This window comes from Bubalus bubalis, chromosome 2 (genome assembly GCF_019923935.1).
Source record: "Bubalus bubalis isolate 160015118507 breed Murrah chromosome 2, NDDB_SH_1, whole genome shotgun sequence".
Taxonomy (NCBI): Eukaryota; Metazoa; Chordata; class Mammalia; order Artiodactyla; family Bovidae; genus Bubalus; species Bubalus bubalis.
In genome coordinates, this window is record NC_059158.1 from 145,400,192 (window position 1) to 145,420,276 (window position 20,085).

Below are 20,085 nucleotides of genomic sequence, written 5' to 3' on the forward strand. Positions count from 1 at the left end.
GAGAATAATATATATTCAGTGGTAATTATATTCTAGGCACAGACCTCAAGGCAGTGCACCAAGTATTCTAAACCTTGTACTCCTGACAACTTATTCAAGCCTCACGATACTCAGTTGGGTTCTATTATCTCCCTTATTTAAGAGATGAGGAAACAGGCATTGAGCAGTTACGCAACTCCTCCAAGTCACATAGCTGTTAGGTGGCAAACTTAGCATTTGAACCCTTGCTGGTTCCAGGTCAGGAATAACTGTGCTGTGCTGTCTTTCATATGCTATTTGTAAAAGAATATATTGCTATAATCTTCCCTAGAGTCATTTTGTGAATATACGCCAAATCCTGAAAATGCTTTACCCCTTGGCGTCAAATCCCGTTTCACTGAGTGTCATAGATGAAATGGTGAAATTGGCCAGCCTTCACTATTGGGTGGTCAGTGTTGCCTTCCAGCCATTCAGTCTGAAACGGTGGAGATCGCTGCTGTTTCTCCTTTTTCTTCTTATCATCCACACTGTCTTTAGCCTTCATGACCAGGAGCACTGAAGCAGGCCAGAGCTTTCACATTGATCTGCAATAGGCTCATGATACTTGCAGAGGCCTCAAACTGACCTCTTTCTGTACCACACCTGCTTTCCCCAATCCCTGCCTCTCCAGAGTAGCCTTCCTAAGTCACAAATCTGATTAGATAACTCCTCTGCTTAAACAACTTCTAGCAGCTTCCCCACTGTGAGAAGGACCGTGTCCAAACTCGTTAGCGAGCTGATACAGATGGTCCCTTGGAATTAGATGGAGAAATCTGGGCAGGGATGAATGACGAAGAAATCATCCCTTGTCTACTCTCATGGTTCTCTCAGACTCTGCACTTTACATTTCTAGAATTTTAAAAGCAAAGAAAAAAAAAGATCATTGTGTTTCCCAGATAGAGAAATAAAAGACAGAAGCAAAGCCACCAGCTTTGGTATCTGCCCATTCTGTTTCCCTTCACTGTCCTCAGGGCAGGGTGTGGTTATGGCTTGGGCACAGAGAGATGGGGGCTCTGCTTGGGAGCAGATACAGGGTCCATGAGTAGCTCTTCTGAGAGGTGGCCTGGTTGTACTGCCAGGTCCACCCTGAGACCTTGTTTAGAAGACAAATTGGGCAGGGAGGGAGGGCTGTAGTTGGAGGAGGAGTAGCAAGTGCATTCTAAGTATTCATCATCACAGAAGGCAGATAAAATGCCAAACCCCAGCCCATCCTCTCTGCTTCCTACTCACCTCTCAGAGGCTACTGGAACTGGTTCTACTTCTCACGGGACTCCTTGGCCCAGGCTGGTACAACAGACGTGGGGCTGATTCTCCCTAGTTTTCTCACTCTTGAGATCCATTCTTGACAATGGGGAATTTAACCATGATTGGTTCACATGCTTATTCTTACTTAAAGGGACACAGTTTAACCGATTTTGGGAATCAATACAGTCTTCTCTTATTGGTGATTGTTAATCACCAGTAATGTAGGTTTTACTGATATTGAAATAAAAATGTACTCAACATTCAGTGTAATTTTTATATCTCTTTTTCCAGTACAAGTTCATCATCAACATTGTCCTACTAAAGATTCACAACCTTCCTCACATACATGCAGACCGTGGTTGGCCCTACCTTTTTTTTCTTTATCTCCCAAGATGAAATAACTTATACACAGAACATGCAGAAAGTTCGTTTTCAGGGACTCATACAGATCCAGCCCCTCATTTTCTGCCCACTTTTATTACTGGCCACTCTTCCACAGTCACTTTGACCTACAGCTTCCAGAAGCCACTTCTTGTTTTTAATCACTGTCATGTCTGACTCTTTTGCAACCCCGTGGACTGTAGCCCACCAGGCTCCTCTGTCCATGGGACTTCCTAAGCAAGAATACTGGAGTGGGTTGCCATTTCCTCCTCCAGGGTTCTTCCCAACCCAGGGATCAAATCTGTGTCCCCTGTGTTTCCTACTTTGGCAGGTGGATTCTTTACCATTGAGTCACTTGGGAAACTCCACACACGGCTTGCTACTTTCTTTCAAACTTCTGTTTTGTAGTTAGAATTTCCTTCCCTGGCTCTCACTCTTATGCTTCTTTTTAACTTGGTGAAATTGTATGCACTTTTAAACTCAATTTCAAATATGACCTTGTTTGTGAAACCTCATCCAAATCTTCAAGACAGTATGGTAAGTTTGCCATAAATCTATTTGTTAATTCTTCAACAAGGGATACAAAGATGAATAAACTTTCTACTGACCGAAAGGAATTCATAGTCTTGCACCCTATGTAAGCTAATGGGGTACATATTAAAATTATTAGTTTGTAAGACAAATGTTAAATGAAGTGGGCAACCACATAATTCCAACTTCATTCATCTAAATTATTTCCTACCATTTGTTTTCTAATGGATTTTCTAATGTAATGCTAAATGACTAAGTTCTGACTCAGCCCTATCCAGCAAATCTTTCTAACACTTCAAGACTTTAATGTTTCTGAAGTTGACCAGTGCATTTTACTGTGTAGACTAGAGATTGCTAACCTGTCAAACAAACACCAGATAGAATAGCAAAGAATCATATCCACAGGGTCTTCTAGACTTTCGAATCATCTAGTTTAGGAATTTTCCAGGTCTTATATGCAGAACCCTATGGTACTTAACACATTTTGGAATTTCAGCAGACATTTGATTCTAGTTAATAACATTTATTGGGCACTTAAGTTCTGGATGCTATTCTAATTTATTCACATTCACTCTTTGAACACATATAATTGGTTATGCTAACAGGGCAGAAAGGGATGCATAGGGCTGTTGGGTAGGCAATAGAGAATTCTAATACCACTTAGAAGTCTTACAGCAAAGAAACCTGCTGCTGCTGCTAAGTTGCTTCAGTCGTGTCCAACTCTGTGCAACCCCATAGACGGCAGCCCAGCAGCCTCCCCCGTCCCTGGGATTCTCCAGGCAAGAGCACTGGAGTGGGTTGCCATTTCCTTCTCCAATGCATGAAAGTGAAAAGTGAAAGTGAAGTAGCTCAGTTGTGTCCAACTCTTAGCGACCCCATGGACTGCAGCTTACCAAGCTCCTCCATCCATGGGATTTTCTAGGCAAGAATACTGGAGTGGGGTGCCATTGCCTTCTCCTACAAAGAAACCTACCTTCACTCAAAAGAATTGTTAGCACCTTTTAAAGCAACTTTTGTGAAAAGCTGGTCTTCTAATAGACAATTCTATGGAATTTCATAATAGCACTTTTCTATACAATTAGCATTATTTTACAAATGACCAAGTGAAAGCTTAGAGAGATTGGTGTATGCTCTGATGTCAAATAACCAGTTGGTTAAAAGAGTAAAATTGGAACCCATAATACATTTCTCGGCTTTCAGCTCTATGACATTTTTTTAGATTAATTTTGTAGGTTTCAATTATCTGATTATTTTCATACTAAATGAAATACAATAACACCTTATGTCCTTTTTGAATTGAGACAGAGTATAAATTACTAAATAGACACTGAATAGCTGTAAATAAAAAGGCTAATAAGGAAATAAAGACTAGAAAATTAAGATGAAGGAAATTACTTGGAAAACCTTCTGTGTCAGAAATGAATTTTCTCCTATTTCTTCACTCTTTGTGTGTTCTCACACATGTGCTTGCATGTGTGTGTGTGTGTGTGTGTGTGTGTATATATTTGAGGGGGGAAGTTGCACTAAAACAAATATGCTAATATTTGGGACATGTGGCTAATATTTCCCCATATTGTGGATACTTTTGTACTTTTTGACATTTCATGTATTTTCATGTAGAACCATCTGCAAATAAGACAAATTATTGAGGACACTTAACTTGATGTTTGGAAGGGTAAGAGTTTTAGCCTTTCAGCTACTAATCCTTATGCTGACTTTATGATCAGTGGTAACTGACCTTCTGCTGTTCCCCAAAAGACCTCATGAGGCTGTAGTCCAAGGTTGACCCAATTTTTGTCCCTTGAAAACCAGTGTTATGGAGTCAGTCCCAGACTACAGTATTTGATCTTTGTGTCCAGACAAGTCATTTATCACGTTTTTCCAAACCAAGAATAAACCAGGGCACATTTGATATTCTATAGACATGAATATTCTGAGCTGAGGCCACATGGGTTACTTCTTTATGTGTCTCTACTAGAGCTCCCTGGGCCGTAGTTTTCTCATCTATAAAATAGGCCTTTCTTTCTCTAATGAGCTATGACCATCCCAAAAGAGTTTCATTAATTCCAAGCTGAATTTGAATCTGACTCCATGCCCCTGTCAATTTCTATCCTATGGCCGCAGTTAATTGGGCTTCCCTGGTGGCTCATTATTTTCGAACTTTTGGTACATTTCTTAGTATTCTTGATTGAAATTTGCAGTAAGCTTCCATGGGAAAATCTCTCTGTAGTTGTAATTATTTTAGTAATGCAATTTAAACAGTGTATCGGGATAAAAAGTACTTTAAACTTTGTTGTTGCCACTCTTGTGATCTACATTACCCAGATGTAAGGCAACCTGATTAAAATTTGGAGTTGCAATGAGTATTCGCTTTATTCACCTCTTGTACGTTAAACTTTGAAGATGAGATACTTTCTATTTGAAAGTGATTCTTGCTTTCAGACTTGAAAGCTGAAAGGTGCCTCAGATGCTTTATTGTTTCCATGTGTGTTTGTGCTTCAAAACCGAAATGAAAATTATGATTGTATGTTTGTTATGATATAATTATTTTCAAAACATTGAGTTCTCCCTTTGCTTTCAGTAGTTCCCAGATAATATAGTATAGCCATAGATTAGGTTGGAAATTGTGGCCATTTTCTATCCGATTTTGACTAATTTACTGCATAAGGGAAACATATGGGATCGTTTGTATGATTTTTTTAAAGAAACCAAATCCTTTTATGGCACTGATCTTCAGGAAAAAAATAAAGAAGGAGGAAGTTTATTCCTTTAATTAGACTGCAGTGTGTAAGTAGCTGCTGTGTCCATAATGTGAGTTTAAGTATTGGCATCTGATCCTAGACAAACACAGTCACACCACACACATAGCGGAATGAAAGCTCAGGGCTGGGCCATGCTTCTGCCCGAGCCTTTGAGTTCTGACTACAAAGCACCCAAGTCTGTGCGGGTTCCTTGTTACTGGAAGCTCTCTGCTGTGGGTGATGAAACCCCAAGTTGAAATGACCAGGGAACTGAGGTTATTTGCTTGGATGAATCCATAAGTCATCATTTGGTCATTGAGTTTCATCCTGTTTGTTTCCAGTTGGGGCTGATTATTCAAAAGTTAACAGCTATAGAATAGCTTTCTTTTCTCTTCTTTTGTCTTCCCTGGGAGCTGGGTATTTTTTCTCATGTAGGCTTAGATGAATGATGTTGTAATTAGCTATGGTAACCTTGCCAGGCTATCATCAATCAGTCATAGCCATGTAGTCTAGAAAGTGTGTGCATGCTTTTCTGCTATTACGGTAACTAAATCAGGACTAAGGAGGTCACAGTGTTCTAACCATTTCTGGCACCGTTATTCTTTTGCTGTTGTTTTGGGTTTTATTATAGTTTGTTTTCAGAGTAGGTGAAAAGTTGCTGGAGAAGGAGGTGGTACTGAGAAAGGCAGCTTAAACACTGAATTTTTTTTTAAATTTTAATACTCTGCAAACGGCCTGAGGTATTTGGTTAAATGAAAGAATTAAATAAGTATCTAAAAGACAAGCAGCTGCTATCAAATATTAAAAGGTAATTACTACACAGGAATAATTTCTGTTGTGTTAATGAAGTACAAATGTGAATGATAGTTGAAATATGAAGTTTTCAATATGCCTGGCATTGCATTTTGAGTAACAGCAGATGAATGGTCTATGTGAACATACTTCATAGATGAGCAATCAGTTCATAGCATTTTGCAAAAATAGCATATGAGTTTTGCTTAAAGATATTCTATATTCTTATGAAAGTTTAAGTGAGTAATTTTTTATTGAATTATTAAATGTTAAGTGAGGGAAAATTTTAAAAATCATTATCCTAATAGAACTACTTTTATTTTTCTCTATTTTCTATCCAATTCATCTTTTAATTTTATTCTTATTTTTTTCACCTGCTCAGTTCTCCTTCTGTCTCCTTTCTTTAATTTTGTGTGCTATGTCTAATGGCTAAATTCGGTACCTAAATTGGTAGTAAGTTGGCTGTACTCTAATAAAAAAATATAAAAGGGAATTTGCATTTAGGCATTTATCCCAAAAATGTAAGACAGTACATATAAACCAAGCTTTCCTTCTTGTTCTTTTCTGGCTGTGTTTTCTAAGTTGATTATATGACCTCAAAAAACAAACAAACAAAAAAACTCCATTGAGTTCACCATCTCCCCTTTGGCCTCTTGCTGATGCTGGGCCCACACTGAGACAGACTGCAGATCCTCTCGTAAACAAACGGAATGAAAGGTCACCTTCCTACTGCTCGCTTGATATTAGACCCCTGGGTTTTCAAGCCTGTTTTGCAGATTGCTTTTAATAGTAAGCCCATTGAAACTCTGTTTGCAGAGGCCTAGTCCCTGACTAGTGAAAATATTTTCAGCCATGCTGTCATATTCCCCTTGTAGTTCCCTGGACCACTGATAAAGTAATTTTTGGTTTGGCCTTATAATAAAAAAAACAAAATCTTCTCCTCCTCCTGCTTCCCAACACACAGATCCATAGTCTTTTTTTTTCCCTCCCTTCCCCAACCCTTGCTACAACTCCCATCTACCTTTCTTGAAACCACTTCTCAACTCTCTGCTATTCAGGTGCTTTGGGACAGTCAACAGGGCCAAGAAGAATGACCCTCATTCTCTCAATATAACTGCTGCATTTTAGAGCCTAGTTGGGTTTCACATGTCTGTCACAGAATGCTTTCTAATTATTCATCTGTATTAAAAATTTCTGAACAATGTAACTCAGATTTTTATAAATAGAAATCTTTGTGGCCATAAAATAGATTACATTTCTCATACATTTCTAATCACACTTAAGCAAATTATTTATAATAACCCTGCTGATTTTCTTTTGCAATTAGAAATTCAAGAATCTTGCTAACCATTTAAAATATGGTAAAGCTTTTTTTGCACCAACAATTTTAATACATGGTTTAGACTTTGGGACTTTTTCTTTCTGTGTGTGTGTGTGTGTGTGCACACCCACTCACATGCACTTTTTTCCCCCTCTTTCTGCCCAGATGGATGGGGCGGGGGGTGGGGAGGGGAACCCACTAATTTAATTATTTACAGAAGATCCATCTTAAGGACAAGTCACTCAGAGTTGGACACGCTTTCATGACTGGCTCAGGATTTTCTCATTTGCTTTATCTGATAAAGCCATATGATGAATTACAACCCAATATACACACATTTGCTTATTTCCTTGCTCTATACCCATTCTGAAATTTTACTAAGATCTTGATTTGGCCCGATGAAAGTAGGAAATACTGAAACAGCTTGATCTGTTCATTCTCACATCCCAAGGTGATAAGGAAAGGTGACAGCCTTTGCTTAGCAATTGCCTTAAGAAAAGCTCTCTCTCTTGTGTTTACCCTTTTTTTAATGTTTACTAGATAAAATAAGACAACATCCCAGATATCACCACCACACCCTGTCAATTTATCTTTGAAACCATGCATCCATCATATGGTACACACAAAATGGTACTCATTTTGTTTGTTCGTAAGCTTAATGAGAAAACCTTGATAGCTATCAGAAAATACAGGTGACCTTTTAAAAGTATCAGAAAAGTTCTGATTGCTTTTCTGTAGAAATATAAGACTCTTCATTAAATTCCTCAAACTCCTTTACAGATGGAAGAAATTTGGGGCTTTGTATTTTTTTTTTTTTCTGTGTGCAAAATTAAAGTACAGGAAATTATGTGGTACATCTTGCTTATTTTCTTTTTGTTTATATGGAAGACTTGACTATGATTACTTAATACATGTGTACAGAATATGCCATGATTAAGGAAAATAAGTGAGAGTAGATTTTTGCCTTACCACAACCTATGTAAAACCATAACACTTGTATTTCATGTTTTAGGATAATATTGATTAAAGAAGCCATTACTTCAATGTCGTATTTCTTGATACTGTTGATAAAAATGGTGTTTCCATATTCTTTTGCGCTATTTGTTCTGAAAAATGGCGTGGATAACAGCAAGCTGAATGGCTTTGTGTCATCTGGTTCTGCATAATTGTGATGATCAATTAAACTCTCCTTATGTTTTTAAAACAAATAGACTTTCTGCCCCAGAGATCTGAAAGCATGAGGCAAAGTTCTTATTTTAGTCACAGTTCAGGAATAATGTCCTTTGACCTTGTGACTTTAGTTTGGTATTACAGTTAACTGCCCTTATGGCAGAGAGTTCAGCATTTGCACAACTGATGTCTGCTCTTTTTAGATGACCGTTCTTAAGAGGATAGCAATAGAAATCAGTCTGGCTGATGCCAGTGCTTCAGAAGATGGTAGTGTGCCTGTCACTGACTTCAGTTAATCAAGAATTATTTATTCCTGGCCTAAAAGATGAAACGTATTATTAGGCTAGGCTACCAGAATAATATAGAACAAGTCATGAACTCATTCTCAAGTAGCTTACAATCTTGACTTAAGAGAGACTGACTTAAGTTGACTTAAGATATTTTACTAAGTGAGTCTCTTTACTTGGTTCAGTTCAGTTCAGTAGCTCAGTCGTGTCTGACTCTGCAACCCCATGGACTGCAGCATGCCAGGCTTCCCTGTCGATCACCAGCTCCCTGGAGCTTGTTCACACTCATGTCCATTGAGTCGCTGATGCCATCCAACCATCTCATCCTTCATCATATGCTTCTCCTCCTGCCTTCAATCTTTCCCAGCATCAGGGTCTTTTCCAATGAGCCTGTTCTTTATCTTAGGTGGCCAGAGTATTGGAGTTTCAGCTTCAGCATCAGTCCTTCTGATGAATATTCCTGGCTGATTTCCCTTAGGATGGACTGGTTGAATCTCCTTGCTGTCCAAGGGAATCTCAAGAGTCTTATCCAACACCACAGTTCAAAAGCATCAATTCTTCTGCACTCAGCTGTCACATCCATACATGACTACTGGAAAAACCATAGCTTTGACTAGACAGACCTTGGCAAAGTAATGTCTCCATTTTTTAATATGCTGTCTAGGTTGGTCATAGCTTTTCTTCCAAGGAGCAAGCGTCTTTTAATTTCATGGCTGCAGTTACCATCTGCAGTGATTTTGGAGCCCAAGAAAATAAAGTCTGTCACTGCTTCCATTGTTTCCCCATCTATTTGCCATGAAGTGATGGGACCAGATGCCATAATCTTAGTTTTCTGAATGTTGACCTTTAAGCCAACTTTTTCAGTCTCCTCTTTCACTTTCATCAAGAGGCTCTTTAGTTCTTCTCTTTCCACCATAAGGGTGGTGTCATCTGCATATCTGAGGTTATTGATATTTCTCCCAGCAGTCTTGATTCCAGCTTGGTTAGGTTTCCACTTTTATAATTTACAACAGTTATAGTAACACAGGGCATGCAATTATAAAACCATACAGTTAAGAAAATACATACGGTATGAGTAAATTTAGATGTGCACAAAAGCTTCTGTGTGTGCCATTAGTCGTGTGGGATATCTCGTTATAGCTTGGTTAATTGTCTTTTGTTTGAGTCTTTGGTTGATAGTTTCATGGAGATAATATGACTTCAAGTTTGTAGTCTATGTTGTGACTGTTTTTATTGACTCTCTATTTGGGGCAGTGCTAGCTTTATCTTCTATTAGATGACCAGAAATATTTCGGCTCCCAGTCTTTCCACTACCACCAAACATGTCCTGAGCTGCTCAAGTGAGGTCTCTGAGGTCTCATTAATAGGTCAATGGATAAATATTTATTTATCTACCCATTCATCTATCCTTCTCACCAAAGACGCTCTAGTCAAATGTACTAATTTAATTCTAGATAGTGATGTTGGAGACCAAATTTCTTCCCTGGCAAGTTGAGCTAATTCACAGTCAGAAGAATTAGATATGCTGGAGCCAGGAAGTAGAGTTCATAGATCTACTCTTTCTTTTTCACTGATGACCACATAAATTACTGATTAGACCCCAACAGTAATCTTTTCTACTCCCAATCTATAGGCTATTCTTCAGCCTAATTTATGTACATGATGCAGAAAGTTTAGGGAAGTTCTGTTTTTGGTCTGTTTATTTCCTGATTCAGAATACCACCCTCCAGGTGAGTGCTCAAATTGTCTAGACACAGTTGTCCTATACGTGAATCCTTCTACATTGTGGATTCTACTGAGAAGAAAGAATTTGACCATGTTGGAAGATTTCATTAAAGAAGTTTATAGAATGAGTTTGGTGGTGGTGTTTGTTTGTTTTTTTCCTTTTCAGGCCTCTTTTAAAACCGACTCAAAAATTTTCTTTAAAAGACCTTCCTTGACTGCTTTCTTAATGGTCGGTTTTAAATAGTATTTTAGCATTTGTTTGGTAGCTGTCATAAGTTTTGTATAATAATCTGTCTTTATAATGTTAAAGGTTATGTGAGGTTAAGCAAAATTCTTGTCTATAATTCATATCTTCTGAAAAATAGTTGTTTTCTCAGTATTAAAAATGTAACCTAATAAATTTGATTCAATATCTTAATTAAGCAAGTAGGCAATGCATTATTTCCAGGGGGAAAAAAAAAAAAAAAACAAGGAATGGAAAATGGAAAAGGATATAGACTATATGTTGTTGTTTAGTCACTCAGTCCTGTCTGACTCTTTTGTGATCCCGTAGACTGTAGTCCGCCAGGCTCCTCTGTCCAGGAGATTTCCCAGCCAAGAATACTGGAGTAGGTTGCCATTTCCTTCTCTAAAATGGAGTGGGTTGCCATGCCCTCCTCCAGGGGATCGTCCCAGCGCAGGGATTGAACCTGCATCTCCTGTGGCTTCTGCATTGCAGGCAGATTCTTTACCACTGAGCCACTGGGGAAGGACTTTATAACATATAGTGTAGAAATTAAGAGTAGAAGTCATGGAGCAAGACTACATAAGTCAGATATACCTCTGCCCTTGCAAGCTGGGTGATCATAGGCAAGTGTTTAATATCACCATGCCTCAGTCTTCTCATCTATAAAATGGATAATATTAGCAGTGCCAAATGGAGTTGTTGTGAGCATCAAAAGCACTCATATGTATGTAAAAATAAAACACTTAAAATAGTGCCTGTCATATAAGAGGTAAATACTAGTCACTATTAATGTTTTTATCATTATATTTATTATTGATCATTTAGAGCAAAATCTCCTTGGCCTTATGTAATTGATATTCTGATCTGGCCCTTTGTTCTCCCTTTTTCTCATTTTTCACTTTCAACCCATAACTCTGTATTCTCTTTTTTTTATATAAATATAGATTCTGGTCATCTTATGCCTTTCTCTAAGCCATAAAATTAAATGAGATTTTCCTCTCTTCAGGCTTACAAGATAAATGGTTAAATGGTCTGTTGCAGCCAAAACAATACCCATGGATGTTAATCAGAATAATGTAATTGCTTCAAAGTTTTCAAATAATACCTTTGTGCTTATTTTTAGAGATTTGTAATAGGGTAATTGCTTTGATTCTTTTTTATCCTTACTGAACTCAAGTACTTACTTTCATATTCTCATGCTGATGCAGCATATTGTTCATAAGGATTTTCTTTTAGAATTGATAAGCGCATGCTCTTCATGTTTGACGATACTTTCACACAAGGGAATAAGAATACATTTTTGATGCTGTTACCCTCATCCAGCTGGCCTAGAGTACTGGGTGTGTTGGGGTGCCATCAGGAAACAGATTAAATGCTCAAAGGTGTAATTGAGAGAATTTAATAATGGGATTATTTATGAAAGGGAGGCACTCAAATTCTGAAAAAAACTGAGAGCTCTTATCACCCCAGGCCTGAAAAAAGAGATAATTTACCAATCTGGTAAGAGCCACTGATGTGTGAAAGAGGTATTACAGGATCAGAACCTAGGCCCTAAGCTTGTCCTGCCACCACTTTCAAGGGTGGAGCTGGCAGAGAGGGGAATAAACAGCCTCAGATCCCCCTCTTCCTACCCTTTTCTGCTGGTCCTTCCTCATGCCCAAACCCTACAGGTAGCCAAAGGGCAACTGGTCTATGTGATGCACTGAGTTGCTGAGTAGAAGTCAACCTCCTGGGTCCAGAACAGGGCTAAGGAGACCAGGAAGTGGCTCCAGACAGCATCATGAAAATCACCCAACACAAATACTTAATCTGTGTATATCTGAGCTGACTTTTTGCTGAAGAAGAACAAAAGAGAAGAAGACAAAGGATGAGATGGTTGGATGGCATCACCGACTCAATGGACATGAGTTTCAGCAAGCTCTGGGGAGTTGGTGATGGACAGGAAAGCCTGGCATGCTGCAGTCCATGGTGTCTCAGAGTCAGACACGACTTAGCGCCTGAACTGAACTAAGCTAACTTTTTAACTTATAAAAAGCTAACTTTTTATAAGATGCTGTGGTGCATGAATAATGCTAGAAAATTAAGGAAAAGTTGATTATATATTTGGCATGTAACTTAGCTACTGGAATATAGAAATCATTAAAATCTACAGTTTTTCATCAAGGTGTTCACAATTCAGTGCCATAATTCTCATCATTTTCTTTTTAACTGAGACATAGCATGGTGATATTTCTGTCTACAACACACTGAAATGCAGTGTCTCCCTCTTTGTAAGATTTCTGTTGTGCTGACTATAATTCCACTACCTTTGGAACTCAATTAGTAATGCACATCAGCTTTCAGTTTACAAAAAAAGTGGATTGAATATATTAACAGTTTTTTCATCTCTTCCTTTCCAAACTTTCATACAAATGACAGCTGAGGTAAAAATAAAGGTGGGGAGCAGAGCTTAATTAAAAAAAAAACAAAAACAAAACAAAAAAAAAAAAACCACACTAGAAATGGAAAGGGGGAAATGGAAAATGAAAAGAATCAGATGAACAGATGACTTGCACTTCAGGCTACCCTAGAGGAAGGCCTTCCTTCTTTTGGCTTTGAGAAAATACCTGGGGTAGAGGTGGGAAACCTGCCTGCCTGCTTCTTATGCAGGTTTGTTACAGTTATACCTGTCAGCAAACATACTTTATCATGTCACATGCATAATTCAGAAGAGAACTTTGTTCAGGAAAGGCCAACGTATTGTCAAGACAAGGGAAGCTGCTTGTTCTTAATCAGTTGTATTGAGAAATATGAATGGACAACCACCACTGACCAGATATTTAAGGGAACAACAACTAAAAAGATGGCACTAGGATAGAACTGACAAGACATCCTTGGAGAAGAATAAAAAAATGAGAGGATATCAAGATTACCAGAAATCAAGATTTATAAAGTTATAGTAATTGACTCAGTGTGGTTTGGCACAAACACAGATGAATGACATAGAATAAAATTTCCAGCAACAGACCCTCACAGATAGAGCCATTTGCTTTACATGTGATTTGACACTGTTTTGCAGTGGGGAAGGGATGGTGCCAAATCATCAGCTATATAGAAAACATTAATCCCAACCTCACACTTTATAAAAATTCAATGCTAGACAGGTTGTAGACTTAAATATTAAGGAACAGGGGGAAAAAGCCATGAACTATGGAAGACAGCATAGGGGAAATGGGACTATGTGCATAGATTTGGTATTAGGCTTATTTGTGAAATAGGACATAAATGCACGGATTCATTTTGATATTTGGCAAAACTAATACAATTATGTAAAGTTTAAAAATAAAATTAAAAAAATAAAACAATAATTTTGATGAATTGGATTATGTTAAAGAAATTCTTGATGAAAGTGAAAGAGAAGAGTGAAAAAGTTGGCTTAAAGCTCAACATTCAGAAAACTAAGATCATGGCATCTGGTCCCATCACTTCATGGCAATTAGATGGGGAAACAGTGTCTGACTTTATTTTTTTGGCTCCAAAATCACTGCAGACGGTGATTGCAGCCATGAAATTAAAAGACACTTGCTCCTTGGAAGGAAAGTTATGACCAACCTAGGCAGCATATTAAAAAGCAGAGATATTACTTTGCCAACAAAGGTCTGTCTAGTCAAGGCTATGGTTTTTCCAGTAGTCATGTATGGATGTAACAGTTGGACTATAAAGAAAGCTGAGTGCAGAACTGATGCTTTTGAACTGTGGTGATGGAGAAGACTCTTGAGAGTCCCTTGGACTGCAAGGAGATCCAACCAGTCCATCCTAAAGGAAATCAGTCCTGGGTATTCATTGGAAGGACTAATGTTGAAGCTGAAATGCCAGTATTTTGGCCACCTAATGTGAAGAGCTGACTCATTTGAAAAGACCCTGGTGTTGGGAAAGATTGAAGGCAGGAGGAGAAGGGGACAACAGAGGATGAGATAGTTAGATGTCATCACCGACTCAATGGACATGAGTTTGAGTAAACTCTGGGAGTTGGTGATGGACAGGGAGGCCTGGCGTGCTGCAGTTCATGGGGTCGCAAAGAGTCGGACACGAATGAGTGACTGAACTGACTGACTGAAAGAACTTCTATTAGTGAAAAAATACCATTACAAGAGTGAAAAAGAAAAGCTGCAGACTCTGAGAAGACACTTGTAATACATAATATCTAACAAAAGGGCCATGCCCAGAGTATATGAAGAACTCGCCAAAATGGTAGAACAGACAACTCAATAGAAAAATGGAAAAGAACTCTAATAAGCACTTCATAAAATGAATAGCCAGTGAATATACAAAAAGGGTGTTCAACTTAACAAAGGGCCATGCCCAGAGTATATGAAGAACTCGCCAAAATGATAGAAGGACAGACAACTCAATTGAAAAATGGAAAAGAACTCTAATAGGCACTTCATAAAATGAAACCAGTGAATATACAAAAAGGATGTTCAACTTCATTAATCTTCATAGAAAAGTACATTAATTAAGACCACATTGCAAATCTGACATCAAAATAATATTGGCTTATAATCCAAAACATAAATTTACAAAAGCCTATTGTGGTAGAAACAGATAATTGAATAACTAAAGGTGGTAGAGGTGGGAAGTTACACATCTTTTTTACAGAAGAGTTCTGTAAATAGTATATGTAGATAACTCCCCTTTGTGCATGGGCTGGGCTTGGTGACTCACTTCCAAAGATTGGATATGGAAAAAGAAAATTAATAAGTGTGTAGTGAAACCTGGCCAACACTACCTGAACCAACTGATCAAGATTACCATCACCAGGGAGAAATCAACTGAGGTCATATTTCCTGATATGATATGATGAAAGCATTTCACTGTCCTGCTACTCTTCCCAAAATTCCGTAACTCCAGCCTAATCTTAAGAAACACATTAGACAAACCTAAACTGGGGGCTTTCTACAAAATGTCTGACCAGTTCTTTTCACAACTGCCAAAGTCATGAACAACAAAGGAAAATTGAGAAACTTTCCCTGACCAGAGGAAACTTGACTAGAAAAAAAATGTGGTATCCTGAATTGACCCTGAAACAACAACATCAAAAATAGTTGGAAAACTGGTGAAATCGAAATGAAGTCCTAACTTAATAGTCATGCTCTAATGATAACTTGTTAGTTTTGACATGGTATCATAGTTGCCAAAAATGTTAACATAGAGGCTGGATATTCTCTCTACAGTCTTTACAGCTTTTTATAAGTTGAAAATCCAAAATAAAAGCATGGTTTTGATAAATCTTTAATGGAAGAACACTGTAAATCTACCAGAAATTACTAAAATAAGAAAGACAGTATCAAATATCAGTGAGGCTGTGGAGTAACTAAAACTTTCAGACTCTACTAACTTGAGTTAAATTGGTTCAACATTTTGGAAAACTGTTTAGTAGTATCTGCTAAAGTTGAACCTATACTCTGTGATCTAACTGTAAACTAGGTAATTCTCAGCAGAAAAGAGCACATATATTCAGCAAAAGACATCACAGCATTCCTAACCTAATAGTTGCCAAATGAAAACAACTCACATGATAAAATGGTAAATAAATCCTGGTGTATTCATACAATGGAGTGCGTTACAGCAATGAGGTTGATGTAACTGTTGCAACAACGAAAATGACAAAACATCATAGAAGAAACCCACAAAATAGAATGTGTGGGCTTGTTGATCTCCTTATCTTGCACTGGTGGGGTGGTGAGAGATACAAGCTAAAGTTGATGGGGCAGGCAAGTATAGATATTGAAAATAAAAATGGCTATTGAAAATTCATTCATTTAACAAATATTTATTGAACACTTAGCAAATCCCAGGCTGATCACTTTTTGGTGTACACAGATGTTGAACTAAGTTGTACACCTGAAACTTATAAACACACACATGCATACATATATTATAAAACATTTTAAATGGAGGCGTGGGCATTAGGATACAAATAGTAAACAAGATGGAAAAGGACATGGCAACCTACTCCAATATTCTTGCCTGGAAAATCCTAGGGATGGAGGAGCCTGGTGGGCTGCCATCTGTGGGGTCACACAGAGTCGGACACGACTGAAGTGATTAGCAACAGCAACAGCAGCAGTAAGCAAGAAGATCTCCTTGGAGAGCAGAGATCAAAGCAGTCAATCTTTAAAGGAAATCAACCCTGAATACTCATTGGAATGACTGATGCTGAGGCTAAAGCTTCAATACTTTGGCCACCTGTTGCGAACAGCCTACTCATTAGAAAAGACCTTGATGCTGGGAAAGACTGAAGGCATAAGGAGAAGAGGGCAACAGAGGATGAAATGGCTGGATGGCATCACCAATGAAATCTACATGAACTCGGGCAAACTCTGGGACATGGTGAGGGACAGGGAGGCCTGGTGTGAGGCAGTCCATGGGGTCATGAAGAATTGGACATGGCTTGGCAACTGAAAGAACAGTAGGCAAGAAGTATGACGACCATTATTAGAGAAACTTAAAACCACTCTATATTTTAAAGATAAATCATTTGCAAAATTACTTATTAGTGGTAAGGAATTGCTTTGAAACATACCTGTCAACTATTTAGAGGGGTTGCTTACTCTCTTTTCTCCAATTCACAGACATAGGTGGGAGGCTCAGGAATGACTATGACCAAGGTCAGCTCTGAGAACAATTGCACAGTCCCCCCAGATCCACCAAGTTAGGCACACCAGGGCAGCGTCTTGGTGACATGTTTCAGCTGACACCATGACAGCTTTCATGAATCATGAGTGCTGGTGCATAATCCACACCAATGCCAATTCACTTCACTACTCACAGTATTAAAAATCAAGCTTGAGGATTTCAATTAGGTGTTTGGAAGAGACAAGAAAAGGTTTTCTAATTAAACCTATTGAATTGGGGGAAGAACTTTATCATTGCCTGTAGATGATGAATAACAATTAAGTAGCAAATAGACTGCGTATATGTACTCAGGGCTTAAATCACTGGAGACCTGGAAAGAAATTAGTCATTGTATGCAATGAACATTAGTCTGTCTTATGAACTGTAATATAGTCCATAGGGCTTGTATTTTTGTTTGTTTGTGTGTTTGATTCTACTCAAGGGAAGATTTTCAAATTGTGTGTGTCTATAATGATTCTGGTTGCAATTATCTAAATCTAGAACAACTAAAAGTATTTCACCTGATGTATAAAACAGTGGGGATACTTTTTGTCTGTTTTGCTTGAATTATCTGGATAATTGCCTCCATTTTCCACCTGACTTAGTGTAAGTAAACACAGCTTGAGTATTTTCCATAAGGTTGTTACTTCAGGTTGAGCACTGGCTTGAAGCTAGAGGGGTTGATACTGAGAAATTCAGCCAGGGCAATGCATTTTTGACTGTCCAGCTGATTGTTGGGCCTAATGACTGTTAGGTATTACATAGGAATTTCCTTGTTTGGTAGTTTCATTCTGAAATAATATTGATGTTATTGAATCTTGAGCAAATATATTTGCTATCTCTGTACCATGATCCCAATCAACTTGAGTGTGTATTGTGGGCTAAAACTCATGAAGTTTCAGATTGAGGTTTTGGTAAAAGAATACATCCAAAAATATGTGTGTGTGGGGGCGGGGCGGGGGGTGTTGTATGGATGGAGGGGAAAAGTAAGATGGCAAGGGAGGAAGTTAGTCCTTTTTAAGGAAAGTAAAAATATAGGAAAGTCAAAGTCTAATATTCAATTCAACCAAAGGATATAGTTGATAATTTGGAGGAGAAAATTCAGCCTGTGTGGAGAAAATATTCAATTGTTTTACTACCCATTAAGCATCTCAATCATAATAACTTAATTTTTTTTTCTGGATCTGAGAAAATGTTCATTGTATTTACAATGTAATGGCCAAACTAGCAAAAGAGTTAATAAAAGATACGTTTCCTTTTCAAAGATCTTGACTCACATAATTGGACAAGTATTAATAGATCTTTGTTAAATGTATTAATATCAGTCAAGATTTTTCAATCTTCTCATTTTTCAGTTGAGAATAATTAAAATAGTTTTCACATATTTTTGATGTATAAATGCTGCTACTTTATCACTGAAATTGTTGGAGTTTCATGTCGAGGATGGAATGGAATTAAAATTGGATAAGACTCAAGGGAAGATGTAGAAAAATGATTTCATGGAGATTCAAATTTATATCAGCCATAGCCAGGACCCCTAGGAGTGGTAGAAGTTCTCTTTCTGTATTTAATATGAATAACATTAATATTAAAGATAAATGTGTGTAACAGGTAAGTCCAAAAGTGATGCTAATGGATATGTGAGTTGTCAGTTTTTCTGGGACATGTTTAATTGAGTAGCAGGAAATGGAGTGGGCCTGGAACTTGGAGGATGGGCTTTGTATTGAGGACTCTGATGTGATTAGAAAGAAAAGGACCATTTCTGCATTACAAGTCTGAGAATGTCTCCCTTTCATCCAGTTATACATTTAGACGGCGGATTTAGTGGTGTGGATCCATAAGCTGAGAGCCCTGTGTAAGCTAGTAGAAGTGATGTCTGGAAGCTTGGACTAACCAGTGAGGAAAAGAATGTTCCTACTTTTGCTCCATCCTTACCCCATGGGACTTTTGTAATGTCTTATTTCACCAAGTGTTCAAACAAACAATTCTCCACAGCTCCAACACCAAGAAAACCTTCTCTACAGTATTTGGAACATCTAGTAGCGGTTTTAGGCATTGTCCCCAGAACCAGGGATGAAACTGTAGGCTACCAGATTAAGAACTCTCTGCCTAAGTCTCCCACCTTCTCTAATTTCCCTTTCTTCTTCTTTTTTTATTTCAAGTCTTCTTTTCCTATTTTTTTCTCTCTCCTTCCCTTCCATCCTCTTTCTGTCCCCCTCCTTTCTTTATTCCCTCTTGTCATCTCTCTCAACTTTCCTTTCTTTGACACTCATACATCAAAGCCCATATAGCAAAATTAGACTGTTCCTAGTGCCCATCTTTCTGAAGAGTGATAATCTCAATGAACTTGGACACCAAACCTAAAGCCTAAGTGGTTGAGTAGACACTATTGTTATCTTGTATTGGAAAGACAGGTTTCACAGTTGACTGTGAATATGTGAAATCATTGAGCACAAGGGAGTATGCACAACACACCAAGAGCTGGTAAGAAAAGAGGAAGAAATTTCACAATGGCTGCATTCATGTCATGCACCATGAATATGGACATGGCTGGATTGACTAAATGGGGGAAGAAAGTCTTGATGTAACTGAACTGAGTGTCTACTCTCTTGTCTTAGTTCAGTAACAGACCTTTCTCATGCATAATAAATATATAAACAAGTCACATGAAGGAAGTAGAAGCAAGTGATGCATCCCCGTGTGCCAAACTGACTTCATTTCAAGGGAATATCTGAGCAGAGTTTGGGAGGTGTACCTGTGATAGACAGAGGATGCATGGAGTGGAGAAGAAGTATCTGGATTGTACTGAAAAGGGCATAACTGGGGCCATGGGCTGGAAACCTTCTTGGACATACCAGATATATTGTGTCTTTTGCTAACTTTGACGGGGCTTCTGTTGGCAAATCAAGTGTTCCTGGATTCCTTTACTTCACTAAGCACTGGCAGGTGCCATTGCTGACTTAAACGGCCTCGGAGGCTTCAGATATATGT

General features: G+C 38.2%; 1 protein-coding gene across 6 annotated transcripts in view; it reads left to right on the forward strand.

Moving 5' to 3' along the window:
- The window catches only part of PARD3B (par-3 family cell polarity regulator beta), a 1,152,086-nt gene that overhangs the window by 459,282 nt on the left and 672,719 nt on the right, over positions 1 to 20,085 (forward strand). The window lies entirely within an intron of this gene.